Source organism: Trichosurus vulpecula, chromosome 5 (assembly GCF_011100635.1).
Source record: "Trichosurus vulpecula isolate mTriVul1 chromosome 5, mTriVul1.pri, whole genome shotgun sequence".
In the NCBI taxonomy this organism is placed as follows: Eukaryota; Metazoa; Chordata; class Mammalia; order Diprotodontia; family Phalangeridae; genus Trichosurus; species Trichosurus vulpecula.
This window is the reverse complement of record NC_050577.1, coordinates 250,152,090-250,166,635: the sequence shown is the minus strand read 5'-3', so window position 1 is coordinate 250,166,635 and position 14,546 is coordinate 250,152,090. Positions and strand designations below refer to the sequence as shown.

Here is a 14,546-nt window from a genome sequence, read left to right as displayed (position 1 = left end):
GGGGTGTAGTGATAAAAGATCTGAATTTGCAAAGGTGATGGCAGTGTCAGAGGAGAGAAGAGGGTGTATAGATGAGATATTACAAAGATAGAAATGACAGGACATGACAGCTGATGATGATGGGGGAGGTGAGAGAATGAGGAGTCATAAGAAAGATGACTCATAAGTTGCAAGCCACTTGGGAGGATGCTGGTAGCCATTAAGCCATTAAGATCAAAGAATATACCAACTTGACTAACTATTTAATACTTAGAAAGAAAATCTGAAATTCACAGTGAAAATTTAAAGGCACTTGGGAAATAATTTTCAAGATCCCCTCTCCTAGGAGGAAGAGATTCCAAAATAATAGAAAATATCTGAGACACCCTCCAGTATGCTGCCATTTTTTGTCATCTTTGCCAATTTGTTGTAAGTGAATTTTGTCATCTTTGCCAATTTGTTGGTGTTGTTTTGATTTGCATTTCTTTTATTATTCTGATTTAGAGCATTCTTTCACATTGTTGCTTATAGTTTGCAATTCTTTTGAGAGCTATTTGTTCATATCCTTTGAACATTTATCTATTGGGGAATGGCTTTTGGTTTTAAATAGTTCTCTTAGTTATATATCTTACATATCAGATCTGTATAATTTTTTTTTTTCAAATCAACCATTTCCTTTTTATCTTGTGTCAGTATGGTTCATGCAAGCTTTTCCATTTCGTATAACCAAAATTATCTTTTGCTTTCACTTCTAAAACCTCCCTGGGTTAAGAATTCACTTTCTAGGCAACGTTATGAAAAGTACCTGATTTGGTTCTTTTCTAAAAACTTTTTCTTTATGGTAAGACCTTTACTATTCAGGTTACTTAACTGTTTTAAGTTTATCATGGTATTGGTGTTTGATACATTATTTTTTTAAAAAATAATTTAAATATGTCATTGAAGATCTTGTGAATTGAGGACAGCATTTATTTGATCCTTGGCAGAAGTACTCCAGAACTGGCATCATCATTTCTTTGTGACGTTTCTCAAGATACAGCTAGGTCCCAATGAGTGTTTTCCTGTCCCATTTTTAAAAAGGGGAGACCAAAAACCCTATATTTAGTCCCTTTTGACTCTATATTTGCTAATATTATTCTTCACATCCATAATACATCAATATCAATATCATTAAACATTTATTAAGCACCCACTATGTTTCAAGCACTGTGACCAGCGGTGGGAAATACAAAAAGTCGAAAGACAGTTCTTGTCCTCAACGAAGTTAGTCGGATGGGGGAGACAACATGCAAAAATATATAAAACAAGCTACTTGTGAATAAATGGGAAATAATTAACAGAGAGAAGGCACTAGAATATATGGTATTTACCCTCTTCCTTCATCCGAGTCAAATCTGTGCATCCTTTAGGGTACAGCTAAAGGTCAGCCTCCTATGGGAAGCATTTTTCATGTGCTCTAGGCCTCATTGATTTTCTCCTTTTCTTAGCCCCCTCCTAAGTACTTCTATTCTGTCTTTTATCATTTACTATTACTTCATGTATTAGAGGCAGCTGTGGAATAGTGGGAAAAGCACAGGAGTTGAAATCACAAGATTTCAGTTTGAGTCTCTGCTCAGCTATTCGTTACTGTGTAGCCTGGGGTAAGTATTAGGGTCCAACCTTTTTCCTCATTTGTGAGATGAGGGGATTTGCTTAGGTACAGTGATGTTTTCAGATCCTTTGCAGCTCTGTTGCTCTTGACTCATTCTGTGACTCACCTGCTTTACGAACTTGGGCAAAGTGGTGTCTCTGGGCACTTTAAAAATGGATATAATGCCTTCTCTCTACCCCTCAGGATTGTTGAAGATCAAATGAGATAATGTATGGAAAATACTTTTGCAGACAATAAAACACTAGTCATTCAGGGAAACACGGAGAGTGCATACATCTTGCACCACATCTTTGCATAACATAGCTCCATTACAATTTCATAGGTGGTATTCATGAACCACCATGGCAGAAAAACTCATTGCTTTGTGGCCAACCTTCTTTTGATGAGCCTCTCAAAACTTAGGTGGGCTAGTTTTTGGATGGTAGTTATACAGTTAATTGTTTGTCTTTACATGAAACTTTTCCAGCTTGGTAAGATATGAAAGTTTTTTGTGCTCTGTTGAAATAAGCTTTGAGAAATCAAGGCCCCCTACATACCGTTATAAGATACCACATTGAGGCTTTTGTCAAAATGTAGAAATGTGAGTTTTTATAGTTGTTAGTTGTTCCCCCATTTCGATTTTAAGCCCCTTAATGGAGTAGAGACCATGTCTTATTCTTCTCTGTTCCCCATGACACGAAGCTTAGGAGGCATCAAATAAATACTTGTTGCTAACCAACATAGATATATATTTGATAAGAACAAAGTAGCACTTAGTAAGTACTTGAGCCCCTTAAAATAGCTGTCTGTATGTCATACATATACCTAGTTATTTGCATGTTGTCTCCTCCATTAGAATGTCAGGTCCTTGAAGGGAGGGATCATTTTGCCTTTCTTTGTATCCCCAGGGATCTCAATTCCTGGCTAATATGCACTTAATAAATTCTCGTTGAATGACATATAATAATACACAAATAAGTGATGTGATCCAAAGGAGAGCTGGTAACTGGGAAATGTGGTTTTATGAATTAGCGAAAAACCTGTTGACACTAAAAGAAAACCAGTCCAAAGCACATGGGTAGGTCTGTAGCATCTTCATATTAAAAAAGATAGCTTGTCAAATATATTTTTATTAGTCCAATACATTCTCACATAGATGGTGAAATTTTTATCCTGTGGTCTGAAGCATTTATTAGCAGGTAAACTTCTTTTTTCTGCAGGAATGCTGTATCTTGCTTTTGCTTGTTTTGTAGGATTATTAATTAGATTATAGATTTGTATCACAGGGTTGTGACGACTTAAAAATTTCTACAGTTCATGCAGATAAGATTTTCTAATTTTTGTTGTATATTCCAGTACTTTTGTATATTTTTCCATGAAGTAGCTTTACAGTTTGTTCATTTGTATCATTTTGGCACATTCAGGCTTAAATATAGCTCAACTCTTCCATCACTAGTTTGTACAAATACTAGTCATTCAAAATGTCAAAATTTGGACTTAACCCAGGAGCTGCAAAGAATGTAAGCTTTTATATATTGAAAGATACTAAGCTCTCTTAGGGGGAGGGTTAAGTAAAATACTGTATTTATGGGGGTGGTTTAAAACAGTTAGGCTTTAGAGTTTCTATGTGCCCAAAGTATTTCTCAAGTGTGTTCCATAGTGTAACAGTTAATGAATTGGAGCAGCAAGAAGCAATTAGTAGTGCTGACCTTTTTGCGGAAAGTTCTAGGAGTAAACATAAATCAGGAGAACATTTTGAGAGAGTTGGTAAAGCCATGCCCAACTTAGAAGGTGTTCATTCTTTTAACTCATTGGCAAAATATTGGAATACTTCTGTGTTTCTTGTCTCAAACTGTTCATATTTTAGGCTTTTGGAGTATTTCAGTGGGTTACTTGCTAAGGTATGCCTCCTTTTATATAAGGGGAGCATTACAGCCCTTGGCTGGAAAATGAAATTCTATACAGTGCTGTTTTCAGTTGGTTCTTGTTTTAATACTGTATTCTTTGAAAAACAGGGGCCCTTTGCATCCAGTACCATTGCTTATCCAGATGCATCAATGACTCTTTTACCTTTTAGCCTTCAGTTGTTGCCATGCTGTGTCCTACAGGTCTGGTATATTTATCAAGTCCATTCAGCAAACATTTACTGCAGTATATGCAAGACATTGTGCTAGATGGGAGTGAAATACAAAGATGACTAAGGCCTGGACTCTGTCCTCAAGGAATGAGCAACCCTAACAAGGCAAACTGGTGTTTACTCTTGGGATCCCGGAGGCATTAGCACAGTGAGGAGCCAAGCCTTCCATTGTAAATAGACTCTCTTGCTTAAAAATTTCCTACTTTCAACATTATTTGAAGATTTTGTTACCAATTTATAAGTTTGAAATTCTTCAGTATAACTTTCCGAATAGTCTGAAATTTATCTGTCCACACACTATAACTTTCACTCATTCAGTAGACATTTATTGAGTACACACATACCAGGTACAAAACATGCTAGATGTCAAGGGGCATTAGACGAAGACGAATAAGGGGAAATCATCCCTGGCTTTGAGGAGCTTATAATGAAATAGGAAGGCATATATACAAATACTTATAATACAGAACAAAGTAGAATAATAGCACAACAAATATCAAATGCTATGAGAATTCACAGGAGGGAAAAGAGTACTATTGTTTTAAAGATATAAGGGCTGAAGCATTATTAAGGATATGGTATTTCAAGACTCAGCCATAAAGAATGGTATTACTATATAAATAATATTTCAGCGGGTAAATATTGAGGAATATTTCATCTTAGGATACCAAATGTAAAAGTAGAAAGAATATCAGGTGGCATCTAGGTCCATCTTATTTTATAGATAAAAAAAATGTAAGTGACTTGGCCAACGTCAGTCACACAGAAGTAGGTCTTAGTGCTTCAGTTTTGCTGGAATTCAGTGTCTACGAATGGATGTAGTATAAGTCTAAAAAGGATACACTTAAGAAGGAATAATAGCCTGATGAAGTTTATTTGCTAAACATTGGGGATCCATTGAAGGCTTTGGAGTAGTACAGTGATAAGAACCTGCTCTTTCATGTTACTGGAGGCTTGCCTAGTGTAGAGTTGGACACGTAGATGATACCCAAATAATTTGAAATAATGAAAGAAGAACTATGATAATCCCTAATTTTCAAATTCCAACTTAAAATGGCTATCTGAAGTTTGTATATATAAAATATTCTGAGATTTTTAATTTTGAAAGCTGTATATTATGGAATTTAGGTCTTCAAGATTTGGAGAAAATATTTAAGTAAATGCATATGCTCTACTTACCAAAGTAAAATATAACCCATTTTTTTCACTTGCTCACCTATTAATTTTATTTTTTAAAAATGTTTAATGCTGGGACTTAGAGTAAAGATGGCAATGTGAAAATCTGTCAAGCTCAGTCTTCCACATAAACCCAGAAAATCTGTGGAAAGGGCCCCAGAAAGACCAGTGCTAAAGAATATGAAAGACAGAAATTGTCTAGTCCAGATCTGCACAAAAAGATGACCAGAAGCCAAATAGAAAAGCGATTTGAAACCTGTGAAAAAAGAAATTTTAAATGCTTTTTGGATGACTATTTCTTTGTAATTGGTTTCCTTTGTAATTGGGTGTACTTTCTTTTTATTCAGATAATGTTTGTGAAGCCCTGACCACAGTACCTGGCACAGAGATGCTATATCAATGCTGGTTGTTACTGTTACTTATTCTGAGAGGAGGTCCATGGGTAAATTTTCAATTTGTGGAGTTCTCTAGAGTGAGGAGTTTAGGATTTCCTTGAGTTTGTGAATTTGTTTGATTGTAGTGAAAATGGTGTCCTTGATGTCTAGAGGGGTCCATGACACAAAAAAGGGTTTCAGAACCCCTGTTTTAGAGACCGGGAAAAAAGCCACACCAGGCAAGCCAGTGTGCATTCTAGCAACTGGACCTAAAGCCAGCCTTTGCTCTGAACAGAGAAATTTGCAAGGCAGAAATAACTAGTAATTAGGGACCATAAACCAGTTCCAGGCTTTGGCTCGTCATAGCAGTGTTTGGGAAAGAACCAACCCCCATAGGGTGATGTACAAAGTGTTAGAGGCCAGCTCAGTGCCAGAGTACCAGCAAGAAGTGGACGAGTGTTCAGGTAGCCTGAGACCAGTGTAACTCATTGCCCCTTAGGTTCCTGTAAGGGCCAAAGTAGGTGCAGTCAGACCAGCACCTGCTTTATGTAGGCTGATCTGTTTTCTCTTTAAGGGGGACACCTCCCTCCTTACCTTTATGTGTTGTTTTTCCCCATTAGAATGTAAGCTCTTTGAGGTCAGGGACTGTCTTTCTGCTCGTGTTTATAAATTCCCAGTGCTTAGCACAGTGGTTGCCACACTTTAAGTACTTAATAAATGCTAGTTGGCGTGGTGTGGCTTGGCTAGCTCTGTCTGAGTCTATGTTCTCCTAGCTAAAGCTCTACTTTTCCTTTACCCAGTTCTCATATGTCATGGATTCAAGGTCCTTCATCATCCTGATTCCCCTTCTCTGCATTGTACTTCATCCGGCTTATTGATGACCTTCCTAAACTGCTGGACCTAGAACTATACACAATACTGCAGATATATCCTGGCCATGCCAGAGTACAAATGGCCTTTCACCTCCTTATTCCTGGAAACTATGTTTCTTTTAATAAAGCTCAGGAGCATATCTACAGATTGAATCCCATTTATAACTTGATATATAACAAAGTTTGTGACTTGTCCATGGTTACACAGTAAGTAACAGTGGCAAAGCTTGAATCTGGGTCTTTTTGACATCCAAGTTTAGCTCTCTATCCATAAGGCCACATTACCATTTTTTCACATATTTTTTGATAATGACATTGCTTCATTGTCTGTGGTACATGTTTCCTTCTATGACCCTCATGTGAAGTTGAGCTCCTGGAAGACAGAAGCTTTGTTCTCTCTGCCATCCACCCTGTTATGCAATTGTTGATGTCACACTCAGTCCCTTTCTCATTTCCTTTAAAAATTTTTTGGCACTACCTTCTTTTGAAAGACTCTCAGTCCTAGAAATGTTACTTCTTGAAGGAAACACTCTAGTTTAGTGGAAGGTACTCCATATTTTATACCCAAGTCATATGTCCATTTTGAGCTTGTTGTGACATAAAATTTTAGTCTAAACCTTATTTTTACTAGCTTGTCTTCCAGTGTTCCCTTTTGTTTTTTTCTATTGTTTTTCCTACGTCTGTTCCTTACCTTTTTGTTTTCCACTTGCTCATTCTAAGTTCAGTGCATACATTCTGTTTCCTAACCCCTTACTCACATCTTCCTTATAGCATCTTGTTTGTCCACATTAGCCCAGAACCTTCTTGCTTTGGACTAAGAAACTGTCCTAACAAGGATCCCTGTCTCCTGAATTGTCCAGTCCTAAACACCCTGCTCCTCTTACACGTAGATCTTTTTAAGTGAAGTATGTCTCAGTGCTTTCAGAGAATTTCCTCTACATGAGTGGGACCCGACTTCTGGTCCCTTGCTCATTGTGGTATTCTTCCAAAGTCTACAATTGCAGGATTAGATACCAAAAAAATCTGTAGTCCCATATCTCCTTTTGAGCCTATTCCAGGTATAATATGTTTCTTATCTCTCCAACTCCCCTTATTCCTCCTTTCTTTTACTCTGATGGAGTATTTTGCCTCTGTACTTTCCCACCCCCACCCCCCCAAAAATATTGAGGGAATTGGGTTTTAGTCCAAGAACTATTAATTTATTTCTTCTTCTGTCCCTTCTCCTGACTTTTAAAAAAACTCCCTTAGCTCCTTTGCCTTTTAGATTCTTTTGCTCATAGATATTTTCTCTTTGGTTGAGAGCCAATGAGATAATGAGTGTTTTTTAAAATTGCCTTAACTAGCCATAGACAATGAAAGCATTGATTTTACTGCATAGTCTTTTCTTGCTGTTACTTATTTAGTTTTCTCATGTTTCTTTTATTTGATATAGTTTCATTTACTTGCCTAGCTTTGGCTTCTTCTGGGGAAAAAAAGATTCAGATTTCTTCATTTAGTAAAATATCCATCTTTTTTCATTGCTTGATTAGTTCCAGTTTTGTTGAATATTATGGAAATTTTGAACTGCAAACAAATCTTTGTTTTTTAGCATACCCATTCCAAAACATTCTTTGATTTTATGTATACAAACAGTAGTCTTGAGTAATTTGGACTAATTTTCTAAGGTAGGTGAAGAAATTTCTCTTATTTGCCAGAGATTGTTTGATGTTAAAGGTCTGAAGTTTTTCGGCTACATTTTTTGCTGAATTAAATTTGAGGTTTGTCCATGTCAGCTTCCTGTGCATTCTCAATATGTATTTTGTCCTCTGTTCTTACTACTTCTGGGGGAAATTTTCTTGCATTATTTCCTGAAGAATGGAATGAAATCTTTTGATTTCATTGCGTTTTTCTGGAAGACCTATGATTCTTAGATTGTTTCTACACATTTTATCTCTAAGATTGCCCTTTGTATCTCCAGTGTTTAGCATGGTGCCTGGCACAAATTAGACACTTAATATATGTGTGTTGTTGATTTCAGTCTTCTCCTATGGCTCACACTTTGACTCCTCCCTTGATGACAGATCCCTAGAGGGATGGACCTCAAAGCTACCTCATAATCTTATCTTGGGAAATTCATTTTTCAGGAATTTTCCAAATTCTGGCTGCCAGTAACTGCCCATTGTGACTTCTAGGGGGGATAGACTTTATTCTAACTGCATGTTATTCCTTTTTCTTTAATTCCTGGTATAGCATTCACTACCATGGCAACCTGCCCCTACTCCCTCCACTTCAGGCAGAGAATACTTGACTTTTCCTATGCCTCCCTAGATCTACATGGGATTAGGCTGAGTTGAGATCTGCTGCTTCTTGCCACAGAATGGTGGGGTGAGAGTCCTGGCAGGGTGAGCTGGCAGCAACTGAAGCAACAACAAGGAAATTGCTGAGTGGATCCTAGAGCACAAGCCTGTGGGTCAGGTTTTGCCACCCTGCTAGACCATGGGGCTATAGGAGAGGATTGCTGAGTGAGCACCTCAGGGATTAGCCTATTCTGAGCTTTAATTTGTCAGTACATTTATAGTTGTCTTACTGCCTTGCTCTTCAGTGATTGCTGCAATTATTTCATCTCTTTTGCATTATTTTAATTTGCGGGGACTTTTTAGAGTTCTGAGGAATAAAAAATGTCTAGAACACTGTCTTGCTCATCCCATGACTCAGTGATCTCAGTATGTCTTTAATTTCTTTAAATGTTTGTTTGTATGCTGATGAATGGGGATGCTACTAATGTAGATTAAAATATGGAAGTGGTAGAAGAAAAACTTGAAACTAGTCATATAGTAGAGATATTAAAATATATTCCCTTAGGCTCAGCAACCTGGGAGATAGCCTTAACTTTTCATCTGTCACACCCTCTATCCCGTCCAGCCTGTTGCAAAGAGATGTTGATATCACCTTTGAAATATTTTTCCAATACTTCCACCTTCTCTAATCTGCTACTGCCCCAACTCTGATGCAGATCCATATCATCTCTCTTCTGGACTGTTGAATAGCCTGTGGTGGGTCAGTCTGCCTGCCTCCAATCTCTCTGCATTCCAATCCATCTACCATTCAGCCACCAAAGTATTTTCCTTAAGCATTTACTAAAACACAAAGCAGATCACGTCCACCTCTTCCCCACCCCACCCCACCCCCAACTCCTATAGCTCCCTATCCCCTCCAAGGTTCAAATACAAAATCCTCTATTTGGCATTCAAAACCCTTCTTTACCTAGCTCCCTTCTACCTTTCCAGTTTTCCTACACCTTACTACCTGCTCTGTACTCTTCATTCCAGTTACAGTGACCTTTTTGATTGTTCCTCAGACAAGACATTTCATCTCTCAGCTATGGGCATTTTCTTTGGGTGCTTTCCATGCCTGGAATGCTCTCCCTCTTCATCTCTGCCTTCTAGCTTCTCTGGCTTCCTTTAAGTTGCAGCTAAAATCCCATCTTCTACAGGAAGCCTTAATAAATACTTCTTAATTCTAGTGTTTTTTTTTCCTCTGTTAATTATTTCTTACTTATGTTGTATACAGCTTACATTTGTATATATTTGTTTGCATGTTGTCTCCTCCATTATACTGAGTTCCTTGAGGGCAGGGACTTTTATTCCTTTTTTGTATCCCTGTGCTTAGGCTTAATAAATGTTTGTTGGCTGATTGACTGGGGTATCTGAGGATGCTTGGGGAAAAGGAGTTACCTCATTAGGTTTACTTTGTGTTTTGTTTATTTACCAAAAAATAAGCAGGTATTCCATAAGTGACTGCTGAAGACCAATGGTTGCTAATTAATCTGGTCTGCTATTAGTTGTCACTTAAATAATTATATTACTTATACTTAATTTTTAAGGTTGTTAATGGTCCTCATGAGATACCAGATTCAGTTCCCCTCCTGCCTGTTTGATTCATAATTCAACAAATATTTATTTTTATCTACTCAAAGAATTGCTGTGAAAGAATGTATGTATATATTGTACTTTCTAAAGTCCAAGATATATGTCAGTTATTATTATTACTATTCAGTCTTCTCATCTTAGTGGTGTGAACTCCAAATGTGGAGATTCCTCCTACAACTGCAAATGCTAACTTGCTTAGAATTGAATAAATTAGAGATAAGAGTTGCTTAAGGCTCATAGAGGTTAAGTTTCTTGCCCTGGTTCTCCTGGCTAAGAAGTGGAAGGCCTGGCTTTGAACTGACTTGCACTGGGTTCCTAAGTTATTTTCCTAAAATTTAGTTCTAACAAGTCCATATTCTACTCAACAAACTCCAATGGTTGCCCGTTATATAAGCTCTTCTCTTTAGTTTTTTTAAAAGTCCTTTCCAATTCTAAACTACCTTTCCAACTTCAATTATGCATCATTCTGCTTCTCATGTTCTCTGTTCCAACCAGGCTAAGTTTCTTACTCTTTCAGGAAAGACACTCCCATCTCCTGACTCAGGCCTTTTGCCCTAGCTATGCTGGGATACATTTTCACCTCACCACCCCCCATCTCTTTGAATCTTTTCTTTCTTTTAGAACTGTGCTCATGCAGCACCCTCTACATGAAGCCTCTTTGATCTCCACAGCAACTAGTGCCCCACTCCACCCCCAGAATTTACCTTGTGGTTATATTACGTACACTTAATTATGTGCCTGTTGTTTCCAATAGAGCGTAAACTCCTGGAGGGTAGATTTTTTTCTTTTTTTGTCATTGTATCCCCAGTGGCTGGCATGTACTAGATGCTTGACAAATTCTAGTTGATTGATTTCTAACTCAAAACCCAACTTTTTATATATATCTGCTCTCTTTTTCATAGGGTTATTGAGAGGAAATTGCTTTGAAAATCTTAAAATGCAGAAATGATTCCGTTAAGTACTAAGGCACAGCTTTAGGTTTTATTTGGGATTCATGGATAAATAAAGCAGCCCCTGCCCTCAAGGAGTGAAATTTTAGTCCCTGTATTTAACTAAAGGAGGGAAAAAAGTATCATGGATAATTCCAAACAAATTACTGTTTGATTGTAAAGTATCTCATGTGCACATATATACATATATTTTTTTACAGCATATTTACCTTTCTAATCATGTTATACTTAGACAAATTGAAATCTGTTAGCTTAACCATAGCATATGTAAATCCACAGTGGAAAGAAGGTTATCCTGAAATACTGTATCTTAGGTAGCCAAATAAATAAGTTAGCAGGAGTAAACAAATCTAGTATTAAAGGTTTACCATTTAAAACCCACAGTTTTTATCCATAGGCAGGGGTTGAGTTAACTGTCACTTTAATGCCTGAAGGTCTTTGAGAGCTTGTTGGATCCTTCACTAGGTGTGTGAATATGCCAAATGTGATCCCTGCCTATGAGTTTGCCATCCGTTTTCTTCACCTGTGAGTTTATAATGCTTGTATAATGTTTTTATTTTTAAAGGTGACCAAGGGAAATTTTAGTAATACTCTAGTTACTTTTAAAGTTCTATGAGTATTGTACTTAATGAAGGACCAGTGATTATTATTATTTTTTACCAAACATTTTCAGAGATAACATTCTTCATATTGGCACCTTTATTTCAGGAATGATAACAAGAAAGAGGGGAACCAGATGCAAAAGAGATGAAATTGTTAATTTGTGATGAAGTAAAATGCAGCTGTGGCTTTTCAGTCATATTAGTAAGTATGGTCAGATACTATTCATTCCTGTTGGCAGTAAAGATGTCTAATTTTATAAATAAAAATATATAAAATATTTTTAAAGCAACTCACTTTGCATTATGATACTTGATTTGGTTCCTCCCCAAGCTTATATATGCTTCCTGTTTAATGTGTTTTATAATGCTAATATTTGCTTCAACATACTTTAGAATGTATACTTATTTTTGAGGTTTTTCTTGCAATCAGAAGTGAACTGGGAAACACCAAATTCCAAGTCAAGTAGAAGCCAATGATATATAATACTGTTGCAAAACATTATTAATGTCTACCTTATAGACTTTCCGTATTTATTATTCCCTATTTATTCCCTATTTAAACAATGCTTACAAGTGAGCTATAAATAGGTAATTCATGGGAACATAGCTTTAGAGCTAGAAGAAACCTTATAGATAGATCACTTTTTCTAAGTCCCTCATTTTATTGATGAGGTGATGTGATTTATTTGATGGCACACAGATGTCTGAATGTTGTAAAATGACAGCAGTTAATTAGCAATTAGTGGATAAAATAAATTTATATTATTAAAGCCATTATAATGGATATTTTTTCCCAGCTTATAGTAAAAAAAAGATGGAATCTAATAAGAGGTTAAAATTATTTAGTATAGTCAAAACATTTGCTATTTAGAAACTAATGTATCCAACTTTGCTACCTAATATTTTCTAGGAAGGAAACTGCATCTGATTTTCTCAAAAGAGAAGTTTGCAAGGTAAGGAACACATTATATATTTTTGAAAATTTATTTATTTTTAGTTTTCAGCATCCGCTTTTATAAGATTTTGAGTTGTAAATTCCCCGTCCCACTCCTTTCTCCCCAAGACAGCAAGAAATCTGATAAGGGCTATACCTGTATGATCACATTAAACATATTTCCACAGTTATAGGAACACATTTTATAGCAGATAAAGGAAGACATATGTTTGAACGCATTTAATTGATGCTTAAATTTCAACTTGTCTTTTTTTCTTTTCTCATTTTTTATTAACATCCAAAATCCCTTCTTGATTTTTATTAAATCAATCAGCAAGTGATTATTAAGTGTCTCCTGTGTGTCAGGAATTGTGCTAAGAGATGTTAATGCAAATGCAAAGGTGAGGCAGTCCTTGCCTTTAAGGAGTTTATATTGTATGGGATGAATATTTCATATGTTTACAAATAAGTACATACAGGATTTATATAAAGTGATTTGATGATATGTGTGTGTGTGTGTGTGTGTGTGTGTGTATGTGTATATGTATATGTATATTTTTTGGGGGGGGGGAGAAGAAGCAACTAAAAACTGGGGGAAATCAGAAAAGGCCCCATCAAATAGAAAGCACTTGAGTTGAGCCTTGGAGGAGAGCTTAAGGGTTCACAGAAGTGAGGAGGAAGGACATTCTGTGCATGGGGGACTTCTTGTTCAAAGGCAGGGATTTGGGAGATAGAAAGTCACACACAGGGAGTGGCAAGTAGGCCAGTTTAGATAGTGTATAGAATATATGAGGAGGGCAATGTATAATCAGCCTGAAAAGACTGACTAGAGCTAGATTATTTAGAGCCTTAAATGCCAAACAGAGCAGCAGTTTTTATTTTACTATAAAGGCAGTGGGAAGCCACCGAAGCTTCTTAAATAGGGAAGTGACATGGTCAGAAAAATGTTTTAGAGAGGGGGGAGATGAAATGAAGGGAGTCCTATTAAGAGCCTGTTGCAGTAAGCTAGGTAAGAGGTAATGCAGGCTAGGATAGTTGTAGTGTGAGTGGAAAGAAGACAGGTAGCAGGTGGAATCAATAAGAATTTGTGACTGATTTGATATATGGGAAGATAAATGAGAGTGAAGAGAGGAGGATGACTCCAAGATTGTAAATCTGGGTAGTTAGAAGAGTGGTTGTGTCCTTTTCAGAAACAGGGAAGTTAAGTGTTTTAGGAACATGTCAGATTTGAGATGTCATGTGAAGATGTCCACTGGGTGGTTGTAAATGCTGTATTGGTGCCCAGGAGAGAGCTAAAGTCTGGAAACTCAAAAAAGAGATGGATTTGGTTTTGCAGGGAGAAAAAGAACCCTGACAGAGCAACTTCCTGAAAAACCAGGGAGAAGACAATTTTTAAAAGTAGAGAGTGGTCAAAGTTGTTACAATCTACAGAAAAGTAAAGAAGATTGAGGATTGAGTAAAAGCCCTTGGATTTAGCAGTAAAGAGATAATTTGTTACCTTGGAGAAGAGCAGTTTCAGTGGAGTGGTAGTCTAGGAAGCTAGGTTTTCAGGGTTTGAGAGGTGACTGGGATATAAGGAAGCCAAAGCAAGGAGTAGAGATAATGTGTGTGTGGGCGGGGGTGGGGTGGGGTGGGGTGGACTAAGGCTGTGAAAGGAAAGGAGAGACAGAGGGCAGTTGTCACAGATGAATTACCACCTTAAAGTTTTTGCTAAGTCAGGAAAGATACCTTTTGGATGGTTGAACCCTGATGATAGAACGTGATAAAATATCCATTTTAAAAAAAATATTTCAAATGATATTTCTAGTATTTGGATCTCATTTTTAGATTTCATTGGTAATGATCATTCATCTTAAAGATGTTGTCCAAAAAGAGAACCACATATCCATTTTTTTAAAATTCAAAGCAAAATAATTTAATGAAATAGCCCAGTTAGAAAAGTAGCACCAAAACATTTCCCTACATAAAATTAGGACACCTTCTC

At 36.8% G+C, this 14,546-nt stretch overlaps 1 protein-coding gene across 1 annotated transcript in view; it reads left to right on the top strand.

The window, feature by feature from the left end:
• The window catches only part of FRS2 (fibroblast growth factor receptor substrate 2), a 123,273-nt gene that overhangs the window by 36,661 nt on the left and 72,066 nt on the right, over positions 1–14,546 (top strand). Inside the window, exons 2-3 of the mRNA XM_036759823.1 lie at positions 11,735–11,830; positions 12,539–12,581. The gene's annotated coding sequence lies outside the window, so the exon portion shown is untranslated. The remainder of the gene's footprint in view (positions 1–11,734; positions 11,831–12,538; positions 12,582–14,546) is intronic.